At 40.6% G+C, this 25,006-nt stretch overlaps 3 long non-coding RNA genes across 3 annotated transcripts; all 3 read right to left on the reverse strand.

The window, feature by feature from the left end:
• Positions 1 to 7,348: 7,348 nt before the first annotated feature.
• LOC306997391 lies at positions 7,349 to 9,152 on the reverse strand. The gene is made up of 3 exons (XR_013797363.1): positions 8,820 to 9,152; positions 8,229 to 8,302; positions 7,349 to 7,954 (listed from the first exon to the last, which is right to left on the reverse strand). It is a non-coding gene; the product is annotated as an uncharacterized lncRNA (long non-coding RNA).
• A 2,450-nt stretch (positions 9,153 to 11,602) lies between these two features.
• On the reverse strand, positions 11,603 to 13,461 carry LOC306996880. The gene is made up of 3 exons (XR_013797194.1): positions 13,074 to 13,461; positions 12,483 to 12,556; positions 11,603 to 12,208 (listed from the first exon to the last, which is right to left on the reverse strand). It is a non-coding gene; the product is annotated as an uncharacterized lncRNA (long non-coding RNA).
• Positions 13,462 to 19,315: 5,854 nt separating this feature from the next.
• On the reverse strand, positions 19,316 to 21,174 carry LOC306997641. The gene is made up of 3 exons (XR_013797416.1): positions 20,787 to 21,174; positions 20,196 to 20,269; positions 19,316 to 19,921 (listed from the first exon to the last, which is right to left on the reverse strand). It is a non-coding gene; the product is annotated as an uncharacterized lncRNA (long non-coding RNA).
• Between the last annotated feature and the right edge of the window lie 3,832 nt (positions 21,175 to 25,006).

Genomic DNA, 25,006 nt, shown 5'->3' on the forward strand with positions numbered 1-25,006 from the left:
TGTTTTCCTTATTGGGCACACCCAAGTCAGATCATCGAGGATGTTACTAATCAGTCAATTATTTGATTCACCTGTTTTAAATGAGAGAGATAATAAAATTAAAAAACATATGTGGTGCAGATGCGCTTCAAGAATGGTTTGCAAGCCCCTGGCTTAGGCCCGAAATCTGCTACTACCTATTGATAAAGTCAAGCATATTGATATTTGTAAAAACAAAGTCTTTGCATATATGAAGCATAATACATGGATATATCTTTCTGGTTTTTGCCCTTTCGTATTACAAGAAAGCTCAGGAAACACTTTAGGCATGAGTATCGAGAGTGTAGAGCCAAAATTAAATGAGTTCAGACATTCCCTTGAGGCCTGAAAGCCCCTCGTGTTTTGGAAACGATCCTCTTAACTCTAAGGGACCTCTTTCATGACGTAATCAGCTATTTGCCTGATGCGCTACCTCTTTTAGACTTGTTTTGCTGACAAATTTTGAATAAATATGACAAAAAAATATGAATATATAATTCATGAAAATCTTTCTGGATGTTGGCTTTCAGATCAGCTGAAAGCATAGCAAAAATTGCTTTCCATTTCTCCTAGCTGAGACAGAGTTTAGATGGATTGTAACCGGAGGTTCCCCAAAAATCTCAGACACAAGTATTGAGAGTTTCAGATATTCCCTCTTTCCTCAACAGAGCCCTGAATGCCCCTCGGGTTTTGGAAATAATCCCACTAACCTCTTTCATGGTGGAATCAGCTATTTTCCTGACCTGCTACCTCTTTTAGACTTTTTATGCCGACGCATTGTAAAAGGTTTAGCACGTGGCGCTGTGGCTTAGTTGGTCAAAGCGCCTGTCTTGTAAACAGGAGATCCTGGGTTCGAATCCCAGCAGTGCCTATGCCACAGGATGTGGGCTCACTTAAACTTCTTACATATGGAAATATTTGCATGCTGAACAGTGTGAATCTGCACAAAAAGTGCAAATCTAAGAAGTCATGTGCAACTAATAGCGTCTTAAAGGTTGGCTTTTCGTGGCTCTGTGGCGCAATGGATAGCGCATTGGACTTCTAGGTTGTGAATGGAGGTATTCAAAGGTTGTGGGTTCGAGTCCCACCAGAGTCGTGCATACCCTCTTTTGCTCAGATGTCTTTGTGTTGAACAAGCATACGCTTAAACCTGGGATCCACAAACTGCTTCAGAAGCATACCCTTCGCGTTCTGCTTATTTCCCTTATTGGACTCACCCGACTCAAATCATAGAGTGCTCTACTAATTAGCTTAAGTCACCTATTTAAATAAGGGAGACAACAAGAATGGGTTGAAATCCACTGGCTTAGGCCAAAATCTGCAACTACCTATTGTTAGCCACCTATCTAGCAACAACAAATAAAATGCTTTCCATTTCTCCCAGCTAAAACAGCGTTTAGCTGTATCGTAACTGGAAGTTCACAAAACATTTGAGAGACGAGTACTGAGAGTTTTGATCCAAATTGAAATGGTTTGAGATATTCCCTTGTCCCTGAACAGAAGCCTGCACACCGTTCAGGTTTTAGAAATAAACCTCTAACTTCAAAGGGACCTATTCATGATGTAATCAGCTGTTCTCCTGACGTGCAAACTCTTTTAAACTTTGTATACAAAAGCATCGAACCAGGGACAGTACCTGGCGCTGTGGCTTAGTTGGTCAAAGCGCCTGTCTAGTAAACAGGAGATCCTGGGTTCGAATCCCAGCAGTGCCTAATCTGTGGCTTCTGGGAGTAGTCATTCAAACTTTTCAGATGTAAAAGCCTCGGCAGGAAAGACCATCTGGACTTCTCGGTTGCAAATCAAGGCTTTTAAAAGGTTGTTGGTTTTTGGGTCCCACCAGAGTCACGAATGGGGTCCCTTTGCATAGACGTCTCTGCCAGACTGACATTTGCCTTAAACCTGGGGTTTTCCCACTTTTTCAGAAGCCTACGCAGCACATTTGTCTTGTTTCAAATTTTGAATAAATATGACAAAAAAATATGAATATATAATTCATGAAAATCTTTCTGGATGTTGGCTTTCAGATCAGCTGAAAGCATAGCAAAAATTGCTTTCCATTTCTCCTAGCTGAGACAGAGTTTAGATGGATTGTAACCGGAGGTTCCCCAAAAATCTCAGACACAAGTATTGAGAGTTTCAGATATTCCCTCTTTCCTCAACAGAGCCCTGAATGCCCCTCGGGTTTTGGAAATAATCCCACTAACCTCTTTCATGGTGGAATCAGCTATTTTCCTGACCTGCTACCTCTTTTAGACTTTTTATGCCGACGCATTGTAAAAGGTTTAGCACGTGGCGCTGTGGCTTAGTTGGTCAAAGCGCCTGTCTTGTAAACAGGAGATCCTGGGTTCGAATCCCAGCAGTGCCTATGCCACAGGATGTGGGCTCACTTAAACTTCTTACATATGGAAATATTTGCATGCTAAACAGTGTGAATCTGCACAAAAAGTGCAAATCTAAGAAGTCATGTGCAACTAATAGCGTCTTAAAGTTTGGCTTTTCGTGGCTCTGTGGCGCAATGGATAGCGCATTGGACTTCTAGGTTCTGAATGTAGGTATTTAAAGGTTGTGGGTTCGAGTCCCAACAGAGTCGTGCATACCCTCTTTTGCTCAGATGTCTTTGTGTTGAACAAGCATACGCTTAAACCTGGGATCCACAAACTGCTTCAGAAGCATACCCTTCGCGTTCTGCTTATTTCCCTTATTGGACTCACCCGACTCAAATCATAGAGTGCTCTACTAATTAGCTTAAGTCACCTATTTAAATAAGGGAGACAACAAGAATGGGTTGAAATCCACTGGCTTAGGCCAAAATCTGCAACCACCGATTGTTGGCCACCTACCTAGCAACAACAAATAAAATGCTTTCCATTTCTCCCAGCTAAAACAGCGTTTAGATGTATCGTAACTGGAAGTTCACAAAACATTTGAGAGACGAGTACTGAGAGTTTTTATCCAAATTGAAATGGTTTGAGATATTCCCTTGTCCCTGAACATAAGCCTGCACACCGTTCAGGTTTTAGAAATAAACCTCTAACTTCAAAGGGACCTATTCATGATGTAATCAGCTGTTCTCCTGACGTGCAAACTCTTTTAAACTTTGTATACAAAAGCATCGAACCAGGGACAGTACCTGGCGCTGTGGCTTAGTTGGTCAAAGCGCCTGTCTAGTAAACAGGAGATCCTGGGTTCGAATCCCAGCAGTGCCTAATCTGTGGCTTCTGGGAGTAGTCATTCAAACTTTTCAGATGTAAAAGCCTCGGCAGGAAAGACAATCTGGACTTCTCGGTTGCAAATGAAGGCTTTTAAAAGGTTGTTGGTTTTTGGGTCCCACCAGAGTCACGAATGGGGTCCCTTTGCATAGACGTCTCTGCCAGACTGACATTTGCCTTAAACCTGGGGTTTTCCCACTTTTTCAGAAGCCTACGCAGCACATTTGTCTTGTTTTCCTTATTGGGCACACCCAAGTCAGATCATCGAGGATGTTACTAATCAGTCAATTATTTGATTCACCTGTTTTAAATGAGAGAGATAATAAAATTAAAAAACATATGTGGTGCAGATGCGCTTCAAGAATGGTTTGCAAGCCCCTGGCTTAGGCCCGAAATCTGCTACTACCTATTGATAAAGTCAAGCATATTGATATTTGTAAAAACAAAGTCTTTGCATATATGAAGCATAATACATGGATATATCTTTCTGGTTTTTGCCCTTTCGTATTACAAGAAAGCTCAGGAAACACTTTAGGCATGAGTATCGAGAGTGTAGAGCCAAAATTAAATGAGTTCAGACATTCCCTTGAGGCCTGAAAGCCCCTCGTGTTTTGGAAACGATCCTCTTAACTCTAAGGGACCTCTTTCATGACGTAATCAGCTATTTGCCTGATGCGCTACCTCTTTTAGACTTGTTTTGCTGACAAATTTTGAATAAATATGACAAAAAAATATGAATATATAATTCATGAAAATCTTTCTGGATGTTGGCTTTCAGATCAGCTGAAAGCATAGCAAAAATTGCTTTCCATTTCTCCTAGCTGAGACAGAGTTTAGATGGATTGTAACCGGAGGTTCCCCAAAAATCTCAGACACAAGTATTGAGAGTTTCAGATATTCCCTCTTTCCTCAACAGAGCCCTGAATGCCCCTCGGGTTTTGGAAATAATCCCACTAACCTCTTTCATGGTGGAATCAGCTATTTTCCTGACCTGCTACCTCTTTTAGACTTTTTATGCCGACGCATTGTAAAAGGTTTAGCACGTGGCGCTGTGGCTTAGTTGGTCAAAGCGCCTGTCTTGTAAACAGGAGATCCTGGGTTCGAATCCCAGCAGTGCCTATGCCACAGGATGTGGGCTCACTTAAACTTCTTACATATGGAAATATTTGCATGCTAAACAGTGTGAATCTGCACAAAAAGTGCAAATCTAAGAAGTCATGTGCAACTAATAGCGTCTTAAAGTTTGGCTTTTCGTGGCTCTGTGGCGCAATGGATAGCGCATTGGACTTCTAGGTTCTGAATGTAGGTATTCAAAGGTTGTGGGTTCGAGTCCCACCAGAGTCGTGCATACCCTCTTTTGCTCAGATGTCTTTGTGTTGAACAAGCATACGCTTAAACCTGGGATCCACAAACTGCTTCAGAAGCATACCCTTCGCGTTCTGCTTATTTCCCTTATTGGACTCACCCGACTCAAATCATAGAGTGCTCTACTAATTAGCTTAAGTCACCTATTTAAATAAGGGAGACAACAAGAATGGGTTGAAATCCACTGGCTTAGGCCAAAATCTGCAACCACCGATTGTTGGCCACCTACCTAGCAACAACAAATAAAATGCTTTCCATTTCTCCCAGCTAAAACAGCGTTTAGATGTATCGTAACTGGAAGTTCACAAAACATTTGAGAGACGAGTACTGAGAGTTTTTATCCAAATTGAAATGGTTTGAGATATTCCCTTGTCCCTGAACATAAGCCTGCACACCGTTCAGGTTTTAGAAATAAACCTCTAACTTCAAAGGGACCTATTCATGATGTAATCAGCTGTTCTCCTGACGTGCAAACTCTTTTAAACTTTGTATACAAAAGCATCGAACCAGGGACAGTACCTGGCGCTGTGGCTTAGTTGGTCAAAGCGCCTGTCTAGTAAACAGGAGATCCTGGGTTCGAATCCCAGCAGTGCCTAATCTGTGGCTTTTGGGAGTAGTCATTCAAACTTTTCAGATGTAAAAGCCTCGGCAGGAAAGACAATCTGGACTTCTCGGTTGCAAATGAAGGCTTTTAAAAGGTTGTTGGTTTTTGGGTCCCACCAGAGTCACGAATGGGGTCCCTTTGCATAGACGTCTCTGCCAGACTGACATTTGCCTTAAACCTGGGGTTTTCCCACTTTTTCAGAAGCCTACGCAGCACATTTGTCTTGTTTCAAATTTTGAATAAATATGACAAAAAAATATGAATATATAATTCATGAAAATCTTTCTGGATGTTGGCTTTCAGATCAGCTGAAAGCATAGCAAAAATTGCTTTCCATTTCTCCTAGCTGAGACAGAGTTTAGATGGATTGTAACCGGAGGTTCCCCAAAAATCTCAGACACAAGTATTGAGAGTTTCAGATATTCCCTCTTTCCTCAACAGAGCCCTGAATGCCCCTCGGGTTTTGGAAATAATCCCACTAACCTCTTTCATGGTGGAATCAGCTATTTTCCTGACCTGCTACCTCTTTTAGACTTTTTATGCCGACGCATTGTAAAAGGTTTAGCACGTGGCGCTGTGGCTTAGTTGGTCAAAGCGCCTGTCTTGTAAACAGGAGATCCTGGGTTCGAATCCCAGCAGTGCCTATGCCACAGGATGTGGGCTCACTTAAACTTCTTACATATGGAAATATTTGCATGCTAAACAGTGTGAATCTGCACAAAAAGTGCAAATCTAAGAAGTCATGTGCAACTAATAGCGTCTTAAAGTTTGGCTTTTCGTGGCTCTGTGGCGCAATGGATAGCGCATTGGACTTCTAGGTTCTGAATGTAGGTATTCAAAGGTTGTGGGTTCGAGTCCCACCAGAGTCGTGCATACCCTCTTTTGCTCAGATGTCTTTGTGTTGAACAAGCATACGCTTAAACCTGGGATCCACAAACTGCTTCAGAAGCATACCCTTCGCGTTCTGCTTATTTCCCTTATTGGACTCACCCGACTCAAATCATAGAGTGCTCTACTAATTAGCTTAAGTCACCTATTTAAATAAGGGAGACAACAAGAATGGGTTGAAATCCACTGGCTTAGGCCAAAATCTGCAACCACCGATTGTTGGCCACCTACCTAGCAACAACAAATAAAATGCTTTCCATTTCTCCCAGCTAAAACAGCGTTTAGATGTATCGTAACTGGAAGTTCACAAAACATTTGAGAGACGAGTACTGAGAGTTTTTATCCAAATTGAAATGGTTTGAGATATTCCCTTGTCCCTGAACATAAGCCTGCACACCGTTCAGGTTTTAGAAATAAACCTCTAACTTCAAAGGGACCTATTCATGATGTAATCAGCTGTTCTCCTGACGTGCAAACTCTTTTAAACTTTGTATACAAAAGCATCGAACCAGGGACAGTACCTGGCGCTGTGGCTTAGTTGGTCAAAGCGCCTGTCTAGTAAACAGGAGATCCTGGGTTCGAATCCCAGCAGTGCCTAATCTGTGGCTTCTGGGAGTAGTCATTCAAACTTTTCAGATGTAAAAGCCTCGGCAGGAAAGACAATCTGGACTTCTCGGTTGCAAATGAAGGCTTTTAAAAGGTTGTTGGTTTTTGGGTCCCACCAGAGTCACGAATGGGGTCCCTTTGCATAGACGTCTCTGCCAGACTGACATTTGCCTTAAACCTGGGGTTTTCCCACTTTTTCAGAAGCCTACGCAGCACATTTGGCTGCGTTCCAAACCGCATACTCAATGAGTAGGTACTTAATTTCAATAAGTACTTACTTAACGAGCGCTAAAAGAGTAGGTACTTTATAGCCAAATCTCGTTAAGTATGAATGCGAACCGGACATCTGCCATGTTGACGTTATCATGTGACCTACGACGCGTTATCACAAGTGCAACAACTTAAAAGATTTAAACGACACGTTTAATTCATCTATCTGTAAATATCTTGATATTGATTAAACTTGCTCATTTTATGGTCTTTTTAAAGAAACTGCTGCCCATTTATTTTGAGAATACATTTAGGGTTGATTTAAGTTCTTATATTTAACCCTACTCATGTGACCCACCGTTTTATCCTTAACGATATTATTTATTTTTATTACGAAATCCCAAAATTGTCATCTCTAGAATATGTTGTTAATTTCTTTAGCCTATTTTATATCCAAACATTTTCATCCACAAGCAAAAGTGGCTTACCGTGACAAATACTGACCGATACTTAATTATATTACTTTTTACTGAAAAAAATCAATAAAACAAACAAAATGTAATGTATGTCATATGACATAGCTATGCATGAATACACTCTAGATGTGTATATTGTGAACATATCTACATTTTCATTCAAACAATTAATTAAATAATGATATTTGATTTACTGACAACAATGATAAATATTAATAAAGGAGTAAATTAATGAATGAAAGTCACCATCACATAATAAACAAATGCAAGTCAACACATGAAACAAAGCTTTATTCAAACTACAATCATGTATATAGGCTACAGGCACTGAACCACATCTACTGCCATCTCAACACAGCGGTTCCCATTCTGCGGCTTTATTCTGATGAACCAGCGGACCGCCAGAGGTGAGCCGTGCCGGAGTGCCGGAGTTTGTTGCGTGATGTGTTGCGCTTCACGATCTGAGGCAATAAGGGCCGGTGGAGTGATGGAGGGTCTCGTCCATGGCACGATCTCCAGGATTCAGCTCTGTGCTCCTCATCCTCAGTGCTCACACCAGTCTGCTGACATTTCAGATCCTACAAAAATGCACAAACATAACACAAAAGCAGTAGTTTTAACAGCACAATGTCATTTGATTTCAGTATTATTTAGCAGACAAGAACACTTTTTTTCCACAAATGCCGCCATCATCTTTCCTTGCAGGTCCTGCTCCACCACAACAGCTGAGCAGCAAATGCACAGAAATCAAGAATCAGAAAGGTGCTGTAATAACTCTGTTTGAAATTACAATAATTAAAATAAACTACAACTTAATATTTAAATTATTATTAATTTCTGTAGTATACTCACTCAAAGCCTTTGATGACAGCATCAGCTTCATGAGCCTCTCTCCACCGGATAAACACACATCTGTTCATCTGTCCCTGTAACATCCAGACAAGACTCTCATAACCTCTGTGATTTATGAGCTCAACACTACATTTACATGTTGAGGTTGTTTTAACTTTTTATCCAACATACATGTTCCTCAATTTATCAACAGTAATAATGGACAAATAAAATAGATAACTTATGTTTAGTTACTTTATAGATATGTTCTACATAATAGCACACATATCACTCAGATGGATATTTCATGTTGTGATGTGCTCTTCTGCAATACTTATAAAAGATGTTCCTGTCAGATGTAAATAGACGTTTAAAATAAGCGTCTTTAAGATGTTTATGGTTATGTAAATCCACGTTAGAGACGTAACTTACGTGTCCTTACTGCAGCTCCCGTCAGCTAGAGCTAACGTTATACATAATAAAACGTGTTTTTACAGCCAAATCACAATCATACTATACTGTCTAACTCCTTTACACCTTCAACAGTTAAAACGTTTACTCTATAGTAGTTTAACACATGCAATTTTAACACAAGGAACCGTGTTTACTCACATTTGAAACCCCGCGCGTCGCTGATCTCCGTGATGTTTGATAATGACGTATCCCCTCGCGTGGCCTCCTGGGATAGAAGAGTATCCACCGGTTGAGCACTCAAAAATCTGGCTGGAAGCAGTAAGCCATCCGGGAACTTCTCGCCTACTCTTTTATGAATACTGATGTTTCGAACGTACTGCTTCCTTCACGTACTGTTTTCGCCTACTATATAGTAGGAAAGTAGGCATATTGGAACGCACTTAAGTCCGAATCTCGCGATAATTAGTACGTCACCCAGGTAATTCTCGCCTACTCTTTTGGATTCATACATACTTTTTCGCTCGCCTACTCTTTTTCCGATACTAAATAGTAGGGAAGTATGCGGTTTGGAATGCAGCCTTTGTCTTGTTTTCCTTATTGGGCACACCCAAGTCAGATCATCGAGGATGTTACTAATCAGTCAATTATTTGATTCACCTGTTTTAAATGAGAGAGATAATAAAATTAAAAAACATATGTGGTGCAGATGCGCTTCAAGAATGGTTTGCAAGCCCCTGGCTTAGGCCCGAAATCTGCTACTACCTATTGATAAAGTCAAGCATATTGATATTTGTAAAAACAAAGTCTTTGCATATATGAAGCATAATACATGGATATATCTTTCTGGTTTTTGCCCTTTCGTATTACAAGAAAGCTCAGGAAACACTTTAGGCATGAGTATCGAGAGTGTAGAGCCAAAATTAAATGAGTTCAGACATTCCCTTGAGGCCTGAAAGCCCCTCGTGTTTTGGAAACGATCCTCTTAACTCTAAGGGACCTCTTTCATGACGTAATCAGCTATTTGCCTGATGCGCTACCTCTTTTAGACTTGTTTTGCTGACAAATTTTGAATAAATATGACAAAAAAATATGAATATATAATTCATGAAAATCTTTCTGGATGTTGGCTTTCAGATCAGCTGAAAGCATAGCAAAAATTGCTTTCCATTTCTCCTAGCTGAGACAGAGTTTAGATGGATTGTAACCGGAGGTTCCCCAAAAATCTCAGACACAAGTATTGAGAGTTTCAGATATTCCCTCTTTCCTCAACAGAGCCCTGAATGCCCCTCGGGTTTTGGAAATAATCCCACTAACCTCTTTCATGGTGGAATCAGCTATTTTCCTGACCTGCTACCTCTTTTAGACTTTTTATGCCGACGCATTGTAAAAGGTTTAGCACGTGGCGCTGTGGCTTAGTTGGTCAAAGCGCCTGTCTTGTAAACAGGAGATCCTGGGTTCGAATCCCAGCAGTGCCTATGCCACAGGATGTGGGCTCACTTAAACTTCTTACATATGGAAATATTTGCATGCTAAACAGTGTGAATCTGCACAAAAAGTGCAAATCTAAGAAGTCATGTGCAACTAATAGCGTCTTAAAGTTTGGCTTTTCGTGGCTCTGTGGCGCAATGGATAGCGCATTGGACTTCTAGGTTCTGAATGTAGGTATTCAAAGGTTGTGGGTTCGAGTCCCACCAGAGTCGTGCATACCCTCTTTTGCTCAGATGTCTTTGTGTTGAACAAGCATACGCTTAAACCTGGGATCCACAAACTGCTTCAGAAGCATACCCTTCGCGTTCTGCTTATTTCCCTTATTGGACTCACCCGACTCAAATCATAGAGTGCTCTACTAATTAGCTTAAGTCACCTATTTAAATAAGGGAGACAACAAGAATGGGTTGAAATCCACTGGCTTAGGCCAAAATCTGCAACCACCGATTGTTGGCCACCTACCTAGCAACAACAAATAAAATGCTTTCCATTTCTCCCAGCTAAAACAGCGTTTAGATGTATCGTAACTGGAAGTTCACAAAACATTTGAGAGACGAGTACTGAGAGTTTTTATCCAAATTGAAATGGTTTGAGATATTCCCTTGTCCCTGAACATAAGCCTGCACACCGTTCAGGTTTTAGAAATAAACCTCTAACTTCAAAGGGACCTATTCATGATGTAATCAGCTGTTCTCCTGACGTGCAAACTCTTTTAAACTTTGTATACAAAAGCATCGAACCAGGGACAGTACCTGGCGCTGTGGCTTAGTTGGTCAAAGCGCCTGTCTAGTAAACAGGAGATCCTGGGTTCGAATCCCAGCAGTGCCTAATCTGTGGCTTCTGGGAGTAGTCATTCAAACTTTTCAGATGTAAAAGCCTCGGCAGGAAAGACAATCTGGACTTCTCGGTTGCAAATGAAGGCTTTTAAAAGGTTGTTGGTTTTTGGGTCCCACCAGAGTCACGAATGGGGTCCCTTTGCATAGACGTCTCTGCCAGACTGACATTTGCCTTAAACCTGGGGTTTTCCCACTTTTTCAGAAGCCTACGCAGCACATTTGGCTGCGTTCCAAACCGCATACTCAATGAGTAGGTACTTAATTTCAATAAGTACTTACTTAACGAGCGCTAAAAGAGTAGGTACTTTATAGCCAAATCTCGTTAAGTATGAATGCGAACCGGACATCTGCCATGTTGACGTTATCATGTGACCTACGACGCGTTATCACAAGTGCAACAACTTAAAAGATTTAAACGACACGTTTAATTCATCTATCTGTAAATATCTTGATATTGATTAAACTTGCTCATTTTATGGTCTTTTTAAAGAAACTGCTGCCCATTTATTTTGAGAATACATTTAGTTGATTTAAGTTCTTATATTTAACCCTACTCATGTGACCCACCGTTTTATCCTTAACGATATTATTTATTTTTATTACGAAATCCCAAAATTGTCATCTCTAGAATATGTTGTTAATTTCTTTAGCCTATTTTATATCCAAACATTTTCATCCACAAGCAAAAGTGGCTTACCGTGACAAATACTGACCGATACTTAATTATATTACTTTTTACTGAAAAAAATCAATAAAACAAACAAAATGTAATGTATGTCATATGACATAGCTATGCATGAATACACTCTAGATGTGTATATTGTGAACATATCTACATTTTCATTCAAACAATTAATTAAATAATGATATTTGATTTACTGACAACAATGATAAATATTAATAAAGGAGTAAATTAATGAATGAAAGTCACCATCACATAATAAACAAATGCAAGTCAACACATGAAACAAAGCTTTATTCAAACTACAATCATGTATATAGGCTACAGGCACTGAACCACATCTACTGCCATCTCAACACAGCGGTTCCCATTCTGCGGCTTTATTCTGATGAACCAGCGGACCGCCAGAGGTGAGCCGTGCCGGAGTGCCGGAGTTTGTTGCGTGATGTGTTGCGCTTCACGATCTGAGGCAATAAGGGCCGGTGGAGTGATGGAGGGTCTCGTCCATGGCACGATCTCCAGGATTCAGCTCTGTGCTCCTCATCCTCAGTGCTCACACCAGTCTGCTGACATTTCAGATCCTACAAAAATGCACAAACATAACACAAAAGCAGTAGTTTTAACAGCACAATGTCATTTGATTTCAGTATTATTTAGCAGACAAGAACACTTTTTTTCCACAAATGCCGCCATCATCTTTCCTTGCAGGTCCTGCTCCACCACAACAGCTGAGCAGCAAATGCACAGAAATCAAGAATCAGAAAGGTGCTGTAATAACTCTGTTTGAAATTACAATAATTAAAATAAACTACAACTTAATATTTAAATTATTATTAATTTCTGTAGTATACTCACTCAAAGCCTTTGATGACAGCATCAGCTTCATGAGCCTCTCTCCACCGGATAAACACACATCTGTTCATCTGTCCCTGTAACATCCAGACAAGACTCTCATAACCTCTGTGATTTATGAGCTCAACACTACATTTACATGTTGAGGTTGTTTTAACTTTTTATCCAACATACATGTTCCTCAATTTATCAACAGTAATAATGGACAAATAAAATAGATAACTTATGTTTAGTTACTTTATAGATATGTTCTACATAATAGCACACATATCACTCAGATGGATATTTCATGTTGTGATGTGCTCTTCTGCAATACTTATAAAAGATGTTCCTGTCAGATGTAAATAGACGTTTAAAATAAGCGTCTTTAAGATGTTTATGGTTATGTAAATCCACGTTAGAGACGTAACTTACGTGTCCTTACTGCAGCTCCCGTCAGCTAGAGCTAACGTTATACATAATAAAACGTGTTTTTACAGCCAAATCACAATCATACTATACTGTCTAACTCCTTTACACCTTCAACAGTTAAAACGTTTACTCTATAGTAGTTTAACACATGCAATTTTAACACAAGGAACCGTGTTTACTCACATTTGAAACCCCGCGCGTCGCTGATCTCCGTGATGTTTGATAATGACGTATCCCCTCGCGTGGCCTCCTGGGATAGAAGAGTATCCACCGGTTGAGCACTCAAAAATCTGGCTGGAAGCAGTAAGCCATCCGGGAACTTCTCGCCTACTCTTTTATGAATACTGATGTTTCGAACGTACTGCTTCCTTCACGTACTGTTTTCGCCTACTATATAGTAGGAAAGTAGGCATATTGGAACGCACTTAAGTCCGAATCTCGCGATAATTAGTACGTCACCCAGGTAATTCTCGCCTACTCTTTTGGATTCATACATACTTTTTCGCTCGCCTACTCTTTTTCCCATACTAAATAGTAGGGAAGTATGCGGTTTGGAATGCAGCCTTTGTCTTGTTTTCCTTATTGGGCACACCCAAGTCAGATCATCGAGGATGTTACTAATCAGTCAATTATTTGATTCACCTGTTTTAAATGAGAGAGATAATAAAATTAAAAAACATATGTGGTGCAGATGCGCTTCAAGAATGGTTTGCAAGCCCCTGGCTTAGGCCCGAAATCTGCTACTACCTATTGATAAAGTCAAGCATATTGATATTTGTAAAAACAAAGTCTTTGCATATATGAAGCATAATACATGGATATATCTTTCTGGTTTTTGCCCTTTCGTATTACAAGAAAGCTCAGGAAACACTTTAGGCATGAGTATCGAGAGTGTAGAGCCAAAATTAAATGAGTTCAGACATTCCCTTGAGGCCTGAAAGCCCCTCGTGTTTTGGAAACGATCCTCTTAACTCTAAGGGACCTCTTTCATGACGTAATCAGCTATTTGCCTGATGCGCTACCTCTTTTAGACTTGTTTTGCTGACAAATTTTGAATAAATATGACAAAAAAATATGAATATATAATTCATGAAAATCTTTCTGGATGTTGGCTTTCAGATCAGCTGAAAGCATAGCAAAAATTGCTTTCCATTTCTCCTAGCTGAGACAGAGTTTAGATGGATTGTAACCGGAGGTTCCCCAAAAATCTCAGACACAAGTATTGAGAGTTTCAGATATTCCCTCTTTCCTCAACAGAGCCCTGAATGCCCCTCGGGTTTTGGAAATAATCCCACTAACCTCTTTCATGGTGGAATCAGCTATTTTCCTGACCTGCTACCTCTTTTAGACTTTTTATGCCGACGCATTGTAAAAGGTTTAGCACGTGGCGCTGTGGCTTAGTTGGTCAAAGCGCCTGTCTTGTAAACAGGAGATCCTGGGTTCGAATCACAGCAGTGCCTATGCCACAGGATGTGGGCTCACTTAAACTTCTTACATATGGAAATATTTGCATGCTGAACAGTGTGAATCTGCACAAAAAGTGCAAATCTAAGAAGTCATGTGCAACTAATAGCGTCTTAAAGGTTGGCTTTTCGTGGCTCTGTGGCGCAATGGATAGCGCATTGGACTTCTAGGTTGTGAATGGAGGTATTCAAAGGTTGTGGGTTCGAGTCCCACCAGAGTCGTGCATACCCTCTTTTGCTCAGATGTCTTTGTGTTGAACAAGCATACGCTTAAACCTGGGATCCACAAACTGCTTCAGAAGCATACCCTTCGCGTTCTGCTTATTTCCCTTATTGGACTCACCCGACTCAAATCATAGAGTGCTCTACTAATTAGCTTAAGTCACCTATTTAAATAAGGGAGACAACAAGAATGGGTTGAAATCCACTGGCTTAGGCCAAAATCTGCAACTACCTATTGTTAGCCACCTATCTAGCAACAACAAATAAAATGCTTTCCATTTCTCCCAGCTAAAACAGCGTTTAGCTGTATCGTAACTGGAAGTTCACAAAACATTTGAGAGACGAGTACTGAGAGTTTTGATCCAAATTGAAATGGTTTGAGATATTCCCTTGTCCCTGAACAGAAGCCTGCACACCGTTCAGGTTTTAGAAATAAACCTCTAACTTCAAAGGGACCTATTCATGATGTAATCAGCTGTTCTCCTGACGTGCAAACTCTTTTAAACTTTGTATACAAAAGCATCGAACCAGGGACAGTACCTGGCGCTGTGGCTTAGTTGGTCAAAGCGCCTGTCTAGTAAACAGGAGATCCTGGGTTCGAATCCCAGCAGTGCCTAATCTGTGGCTTCTGGGAGTAGTCATTCAAACTTTTCAGATGTAAAAGCCTCGGCAGGAAAGACCATCTGGACTTCTCGGTTGCAAATCAAGGCTTTTAAAAGGTTGTTGGTTTTTGGGTCCCACCAGAGTCACGAATGGGGTCCCTTTGCATAGACGTCTCTGCCAGACTGACATTTGCCTTAAACCTGGGGTTTTCCCACTTTTTCAGAAGCCTACGCAGCACATTTGTCTTGTTTCAAATTTTGAATAAATATGACAAAAAAATATGAATATATAATTCATGAAAATCTTTCTGGATGTTGGCTTTCAGATCAGCTGAAAGCATAGCAAAAATTGCTTTCCATTTCTCCTAGCTGAGACAGAGTTTAGATGGATTGTAACCGGAGGTTCCCCAAAAATCTCAGACACAAGTATTGAGAGTTTCAGATATTCCCTCTTTCCTCAACAGAGCCCTGAATGCCCCTCGGGTTTTGGAAATAATCCCACTAACCTCTTTCATGGTGGAATCAGCTATTTTCCTGACCTGCTACCTCTTTTAGACTTTTTATGCCGACGCATTGTAAAAGGTTTAGCACGTGGCGCTGTGGCTTAGTTGGTCAAAGCGCCTGTCTTGTAAACAGGAGATCCTGGGTTCGAATCCCAGCAGTGCCTATGCCACAGGATGTGGGCTCACTTAAACTTCTTACATATGGAAATATTTGCATGCTAAACAGTGTGAATCTGCACAAAAAGTGCAAATCTAAGAAGTCATGTGCAACTAATAGCGTCTTAAAGTTTGGCTTTTCGTGGCTCTGTGGCGCAATGGATAGCGCATTGGACTTCTAGGTTCTGAATGTAGGTATTCAAAGGTTGTGGGTTCGAGTCCCAACAGAGTCGTGCATACCCTCTTTTGCTCAGATGTCTTTGTGTTGAACAAGCATACGCTTAAACCTGGGATCCACAAACTGCTTCAGAAGCATACCCTTCGCGTTCTGCTTATTTCCCTTATTGGACTCACCCGACTCAAATCATAGAGTGCTCTACTAATTAGCTTAAGTCACCTATTTAAATAAGGGAGACAACAAGAATGGGTTGAAATCCACTGGCTTAGGCCAAAATCTGCAACCACCGATTGTTGGCCACCTACCTAGCAACAACAAATAAAATGCTTTCCATTTCTCCCAGCTAAAACAGCGTTTAGATGTATCGTAACTGGAAGTTCACAAAACATTTGAGAGACGAGTACTGAGAGTTTTTATCCAAATTGAAATGGTTTGAGATATTCCCTTGTCCCTGAACATAAGCCTGCACACCGTTCAGGTTTTAGAAATAAACCTCTAACTTCAAAGGGACCTATTCATGATGTAATCAGCTGTTCTCCTGACGTGCAAACTCTTTTAAACTTTGTATACAAAAGCATCGAACCAGGGACAGTACCTGGCGCTGTGGCTTAGTTGGTCAAAGCGCCTGTCTAGTAAACAGGAGATCCTGGGTTCGAATCCCAGCAGTGCCTAATCTGTGGCTTCTGGGAGTAGTCATTCAAACTTTTCAGATGTAAAAGCCTCGGCAGGAAAGACAATCTGGACTTCTCGGTTGCAAATGAAGGCTTTTAAAAGGTTGTTGGTTTTTGGGTCCCACCAGAGTCACGAATGGGGTCCCTTTGCATAGACGTCTCTGCCAGACTGACATTTGCCTTAAACCTGGGGTTTTCCCACTTTTTCAGAAGCCTACGCAGCACATTTGTCTTGTTTTCCTTATTGGGCACACCCAAGTCAGATCATCGAGGATGTTACTAATCAGTCAATTATTTGATTCACCTGTTTTAAATGAGAGAGATAATAAAATTAAAAAACATATGTGGTGCAGATGCGCTTCAAGAATGGTTTGCAAGCCCCTGGCTTAGGCCCGAAATCTGCTACTACCTATTGATAAAGTCAAGCATATTGATATTTGTAAAAACAAAGTCTTTGCATATATGAAGCATAATACATGGATATATCTTTCTGGTTTTTGCCCTTTCGTATTACAAGAAAGCTCAGGAAACACTTTAGGCATGAGTATCGAGAGTGTAGAGCCAAAATTAAATGAGTTCAGACATTCCCTTGAGGCCTGAAAGCCCCTCGTGTTTTGGAAACGATCCTCTTAACTCTAAGGGACCTCTTTCATGACGTAATCAGCTATTTGCCTGATGCGCTACCTCTTTTAGACTTGTTTTGCTGACAAATTTTGAATAAATATGACAAAAAAATATGAATATATAATTCATGAAAATCTTTCTGGATGTTGGCTTTCAGATCAGCTGAAAGCATAGCAAAAATTGCTTTCCATTTCTCCTAGCTGAGACAGAGTTTAGATGGATTGTAACCGGAGGTTCCCCAAAAATCTCAGACACAAGTATTGAGAGTTTCAGATATTCCCTCTTTCCTCAACAGAGCCCTGAATGCCCCTCGGGTTTTGGAAATAATCCCACTAACCTCTTTCATGGTGGAATCAGCTATTTTCCTGACCTGCTACCTCTTTTAGACTTTTTATGCCGACGCATTGTAAAAGGTTTAGCACGTGGCGCTGTGGCTTAGTTGGTCAAAGCGCCTGTCTTGTAAACAGGAGATCCTGGGTTCGAATCCCAGCAGTGCCTATGCCACAGGATGTGGGCTCACTTAAACTTCTTACATATGGAAATATTTGCATGCTAAACAGTGTGAATCTGCACAAAAAGTGCAAATCTAAGAAGTCATGTGCAACTAATAGCGTCTTAAAGTTTGGCTTTTCGTGGCTCTGTGGCGCAATGGATAGCGCATTGGACTTCTAGGTTCTGAATGTAGGTATTCAAAGGTTGTGGGTTCGAGTCCCACCAGAGTCGTGCATACCCTCTTTTGCTCAGATGTCTTTGTGTTGAACAAGCATACGCTTAAACCTGGGATCCACAAACTGCTTCAGAAGCATACCCTTCGCGTTCTGCTTATTTCCCTTATTGGACTCACCCGACTCAAATCATAGAGTGCTCTACTAATTAGCTTAAGTCACCTATTTAAATAAGGGAGACAACAAGAATGGGTTGAAATCCACTGGCTTAGGCCAAAATCTGCAACCACCGATTGTTGGCCACCTACCTAGCAACAACAAATAAAATGCTTTCCATTTCTCCCAGCTAAAACAGCGTTTAGATGTATCGTAACTGGAAGTTCACAAAACATTTGAGAGACGAGTACTGAGAGTTTTTATCCAAATTGAAATGGTTTGAGATATTCCCTTGTCCCTGAACATAAGCCTGCACACCGTTCAGGTTTTAGAAATAAACCTCTAACTTCAAAGGGACCTATTCATGATGTAATCAGCTGTTCTCCTGACGTGCAAACTCTTTTAAACTTTGTATACAAAAGCATCGAACCAGGGACAGTACCTGGCGCTGTGGCTTAGTTGGTCAAAGCGCCTGTCTAGTAAACAGGAGATCCTGGGTTCGAATCCCAGCAGTGCCTAATCTGTGGCTTCTGGGAGTAGTCATTCAAACTTTTCAGATGTAAAAGCCTCGGCAGGAAAGACAATCTGGACTTCTCGGTTGCAAATGAAGGCTTTTAAAAGGTTGTTGGTTTTTGGGTCCCACCAGAGTCACGAATGGGGTCCCTTTGCATAGACGTCTCTGCCAGACTGACATTTGCCTTAAACCTGGGGTTTTCCCACTTTTTCAGAAGCCTACGCAGCACATTTGGCTGCGTTCCAAACCGCATACTCAATGAGTAGGTACTTAATTTCAATAAGTACTTACTTAACGAGCGCTAAAAGAGTAGGTACTTTATAGCCAAATCTCGTTAAGTATGAATGCGAACCGGACATCTGCCATGTTGACGTTATCATGTGACCTACGACGCGTTATCACAAGTGCAACAACTTAAAAGATTTAAACGACACGTTTAATTCATCTATCTGTAAATATCTTGATATTGATTAAACTTGCTCATTTTATGGTCTTTTTAAAGAAACTGCTGCCCATTTATTTTGAGAATACATTTAGGGTTGATTTAAGTTCTTATATTTAACCCTACTCATGTGACCCACCGTTTTATCCTTAACGATATTATTTATTTTTATTACGAAATCCCAAAATTGTCATCTCTAGAATATGTTGTTAATTTCTTTAGCCTATTTTATATCCAAACATTTTCATCCACAAGCAAAAGTGGCTTACCGTGACAAATACTGACCGATACTTAATTATATTACTTTTTACTGAAAAAAATCAATAAAACAAACAAAATGTAATGTATGTCATATGACATAGCTATGCATGAATACACTCTAGATGTGTATATTGTGAACATATCTACATTTTCATTCAAACAATTAATTAAATAATGATATTTGATTTACTGACAACAATGATAAATATTAATAAAGGAGTAAATTAATGAATGAAAGTCACCATCACATAATAAACAAATGCAAGTCAACACATGAAACAAAGCTTTATTCAAACTACAATCATGTATATAGGCTACAGGCACTGAACCACATCTACTGCCATCTCAACACAGCGGTTCCCATTCTGCGGCTTTATTCTGATGAACCAGCGGACCGCCAGAGGTGAGCCGTGCCGGAGTGCCGGAGTTTGTTGCGTGATGTGTTGCGCTTCACGATCTGAGGCAATAAGGGCCGGTGGAGTGATGGAGGGTCTCGTCCATGGCACGATCTCCAGGATTCAGCTCTGTGCTCCTCATCCTCAGTGCTCACACCAGTCTGCTGACATTTCAGATCCTACAAAAATGCACAAACATAACACAAAAGCAGTAGTTTTAACAGCACAATGTCATTTGATTTCAGTATTATTTAGCAGACAAGAACACTTTTTTTCCACAAATGCCGCCATCATCTTTCCTTGCAGGTCCTGCTCCACCACAACAGCTGAGCAGCAAATGCACAGAAATCAAGAATCAGAAAGGTGCTGTAATAACTCTGTTTGAAATTACAATAATTAAAATAAACTACAACTTAATATTTAAATTATTATTAATTTCTGTAGTATACTCACTCAAAGCCTTTGATGACAGCATCAGCTTCATGAGCCTCTCTCCACCGGATAAACACACATCTGTTCATCTGTCCCTGTAACATCCAGACAAGACTCTCATAACCTCTGTGATTTATGAGCTCAACACTACATTTACATGTTGAGGTTGTTTTAACTTTTTATCCAACATACATGTTCCTCAATTTATCAACAGTAATAATGGACAAATAAAATAGATAACTTATGTTTAGTTACTTTATAGATATGTTCTACATAATAGCACACATATCACTCAGATGGATATTTCATGTTGTGATGTGCTCTTCTGCAATACTTATAAAAGATGTTCCTGTCAGATGTAAATAGACGTTTAAAATAAGCGTCTTTAAGATGTTTATGGTTATGTAAATCCACGTTAGAGACGTAACTTACGTGTCCTTACTGCAGCTCCCGTCAGCTAGAGCTAACGTTATACATAATAAAACGTGTTTTTACAGCCAAATCACAATCATACTATACTGTCTAACTCCTTTACACCTTCAACAGTTAAAACGTTTACTCTATAGTAGTTTAACACATGCAATTTTAACACAAGGAACCGTGTTTACTCACATTTGAAACCCCGCGCGTCGCTGATCTCCGTGATGTTTGATAATGACGTATCCCCTCGCGTGGCCTCCTGGGATAGAAGAGTATCCACCGGTTGAGCACTCAAAAATCTGGCTGGAAGCAGTAAGCCATCCGGGAACTTCTCGCCTACTCTTTTATGAATACTGATGTTTCGAACGTACTGCTTCCTTCACGTACTGTTTTCGCCTACTATATAGTAGGAAAGTAGGCATATTGGAACGCACTTAAGTCCGAATCTCGCGATAATTAGTACGTCACCCAGGTAATTCTCGCCTACTCTTTTGGATTCATACATACTTTTTCGCTCGCCTACTCTTTTTCCCATACTAAATAGTAGGGAAGTATGCGGTTTGGAATGCAGCCTTTGTCTTGTTTTCCTTATTGGGCACACCCAAGTCAGATCATCGAGGATGTTACTAATCAGTCAATTATTTGATTCACCTGTTTTAAATGAGAGAGATAATAAAATTAAAAAACATATGTGGTGCAGATGCGCTTCAAGAATGGTTTGCAAGCCCCTGGCTTAGGCCCGAAATCTGCTACTACCTATTGATAAAGTCAAGCATATTGATATTTGTAAAAACAAAGTCTTTGCATATATGAAGCATAATACATGGATATATCTTTCTGGTTTTTGCCCTTTCGTATTACAAGAAAGCTCAGGAAACACTTTAGGCATGAGTATCGAGAGTGTAGAGCCAAAATTAAATGAGTTCAGACATTCCCTTGAGGCCTGAAAGCCCCTCGTGTTTTGGAAACGATCCTCTTAACTCTAAGGGACCTCTTTCATGACGTAATCAGCTATTTGCCTGATGCGCTACCTCTTTTAGACTTGTTTTGCTGACAAATTTTGAATAAATATGACAAAAAAATATGAATATATAATTCATGAAAATCTTTCTGGATGTTGGCTTTCAGATCAGCTGAAAGCATAGCAAAAATTGCTTTCCATTTCTCCTAGCTGAGACAGAGTTTAGATGGATTGTAACCGGAGGTTCCCCAAAAATCTCAGACACAAGTATTGAGAGTTTCAGATATTCCCTCTTTCCTCAACAGAGCCCTGAATGCCCCTCGGGTTTTGGAAATAATCCCACTAACCTCTTTCATGGTGGAATCAGCTATTTTCCTGACCTGCTACCTCTTTTAGACTTTTTATGCCGACGCATTGTAAAAGGTTTAGCACGTGGCGCTGTGGCTTAGTTGGTCAAAGCGCCTGTCTTGTAAACAGGAGATCCTGGGTTCGAATCCCAGCAGTGCCTATGCCACAGGATGTGGGCTCACTTAAACTTCAGAAGCATACCCTTCGCGTTCTGCTTATTTCCCTTATTGGACTCACCCGACTCAAATCATAGAGTGCTCTACTAATTAGCTTAAGTCACCTATTTAAATAAGGGAGACAACAAGAATGGGTTGAAATCCACTGGCTTAGGCCAAAATCTGCAACTACCTATTGTTAGCCACCTATCTAGCAACAACAAATAAAATGCTTTCCATTTCTCCCAGCTAAAACAGCGTTTAGCTGTATCGTAACTGGAAGTTCACAAAACATTTGAGAGACGAGTACTGAGAGTTTTGATCCAAATTGAAATGGTTTGAGATATTCCCTTGTCCCTGAACAGAAGCCTGCACACCGTTCAGGTTTTAGAAATAAACCTCTAACTTCAAAGGGACCTATTCATGATGTAATCAGCTGTTCTCCTGACGTGCAAACTCTTTTAAACTTTGTATACAAAAGCATCGAACCAGGGACAGTACCTGGCGCTGTGGCTTAGTTGGTCAAAGCGCCTGTCTAGTAAACAGGAGATCCTGGGTTCGAATCCCAGCAGTGCCTAATCTGTGGCTTCTGGGAGTAGTCATTCAAACTTTTCAGATGTAAAAGCCTCGGCAGGAAAGACCATCTGGACTTCTCGGTTGCAAATCAAGGCTTTTAAAAGGTTGTTGGTTTTTGGGTCCCACCAGAGTCACGAATGGGGTCCCTTTGCATAGACGTCTCTGCCAGACTGACATTTGCCTTAAACCTGGGGTTTTCCCACTTTTTCAGAAGCCTACGCAGCACATTTGTCTTGTTTCAAATTTTGAATAAATATGACAAAAAAATATGAATATATAATTCATGAAAATCTTTCTGGATGTTGGCTTTCAGATCAGCTGAAAGCATAGCAAAAATTGCTTTCCATTTCTCCTAGCTGAGACAGAGTTTAGATGGATTGTAACCGGAGGTTCCCCAAAAATCTCAGACACAAGTATTGAGAGTTTCAGATATTCCCTCTTTCCTCAACAGAGCCCTGAATGCCCCTCGGGTTTTGGAAATAATCCCACTAACCTCTTTCATGGTGGAATCAGCTATTTTCCTGACCTGCTACCTCTTTTAGACTTTTTATGCCGACGCATTGTAAAAGGTTTAGCACGTGGCGCTGTGGCTTAGTTGGTCAAAGCGCCTGTCTTGTAAACAGGAGATCCTGGGTTCGAATCCCAGCAGTGCCTATGCCACAGGATGTGGGCTCACTTAAACTTCTTACATATGGAAATATTTGCATGCTAAACAGTGTGAATCTGCACAAAAAGTGCAAATCTAAGAAGTCATGTGCAACTAATAGCGTCTTAAAGTTTGGCTTTTCGTGGCTCTGTGGCGCAATGGATAGCGCATTGGACTTCTAGGTTCTGAATGTAGGTATTCAAAGGTTGTGGGTTCGAGTCCCAACAGAGTCGTGCATACCCTCTTTTGCTCAGATGTCTTTGTGTTGAACAAGCATACGCTTAAACCTGGGATCCACAAACTGCTTCAGAAGCATACCCTTCGCGTTCTGCTTATTTCCCTTATTGGACTCACCCGACTCAAATCATAGAGTGCTCTACTAATTAGCTTAAGTCACCTATTTAAATAAGGGAGACAACAAGAATGGGTTGAAATCCACTGGCTTAGGCCAAAATCTGCAACCACCGATTGTTGGCCACCTACCTAGCAACAACAAATAAAATGCTTTCCATTTCTCCCAGCTAAAACAGCGTTTAGATGTATCGTAACTGGAAGTTCACAAAACATTTGAGAGACGAGTACTGAGAGTTTTTATCCAAATTGAAATGGTTTGAGATATTCCCTTGTCCCTGAACATAAGCCTGCACACCGTTCAGGTTTTAGAAATAAACCTCTAACTTCAAAGGGACCTATTCATGATGTAATCAGCTGTTCTCCTGACGTGCAAACTCTTTTAAACTTTGTATACAAAAGCATCGAACCAGGGACAGTACCTGGCGCTGTGGCTTAGTTGGTCAAAGCGCCTGTCTAGTAAACAGGAGATCCTGGGTTCGAATCCCAGCAGTGCCTAATCTGTGGCTTCTGGGAGTAGTCATTCAAACTTTTCAGATGTAAAAGCCTCGGCAGGAAAGACAATCTGGACTTCTCGGTTGCAAATGAAGGCTTTTAAAAGGTTGTTGGTTTTTGGGTCCCACCAGAGTCACGAATGGGGTCCCTTTGCATAGACGTCTCTGCCAGACTGACATTTGCCTTAAACCTGGGGTTTTCCCACTTTTTCAGAAGCCTACGCAGCACATTTGTCTTGTTTTCCTTATTGGGCACACCCAAGTCAGATCATCGAGGATGTTACTAATCAGTCAATTATTTGATTCACCTGTTTTAAATGAGAGAGATAATAAAATTAAAAAACATATGTGGTGCAGATGCGCTTCAAGAATGGTTTGCAAGCCCCTGGCTTAGGCCCGAAATCTGCTACTACCTATTGATAAAGTCAAGCATATTGATATTTGTAAAAACAAAGTCTTTGCATATATGAAGCATAATACATGGATATATCTTTCTGGTTTTTGCCCTTTCGTATTACAAGAAAGCTCAGGAAACACTTTAGGCATGAGTATCGAGAGTGTAGAGCCAAAATTAAATGAGTTCAGACATTCCCTTGAGGCCTGAAAGCCCCTCGTGTTTTGGAAACGATCCTCTTAACTCTAAGGGACCTCTTTCATGACGTAATCAGCTATTTGCCTGATGCGCTACCTCTTTTAGACTTGTTTTGCTGACAAATTTTGAATAAATATGACAAAAAAATATGAATATATAATTCATGAAAATCTTTCTGGATGTTGGCTTTCAGATCAGCTGAAAGCATAGCAAAAATTGCTTTCCATTTCTCCTAGCTGAGACAGAGTTTAGATGGATTGTAACCGGAGGTTCCCCAAAAATCTCAGAC

The sequence above is a fragment of the Phoxinus phoxinus genome (assembly GCF_949152265.1).
Source record: "Phoxinus phoxinus genome assembly, chromosome: 4".
Lineage (NCBI taxonomy): Eukaryota > Metazoa > Chordata > Actinopteri > Cypriniformes > Leuciscidae > Phoxinus > Phoxinus phoxinus.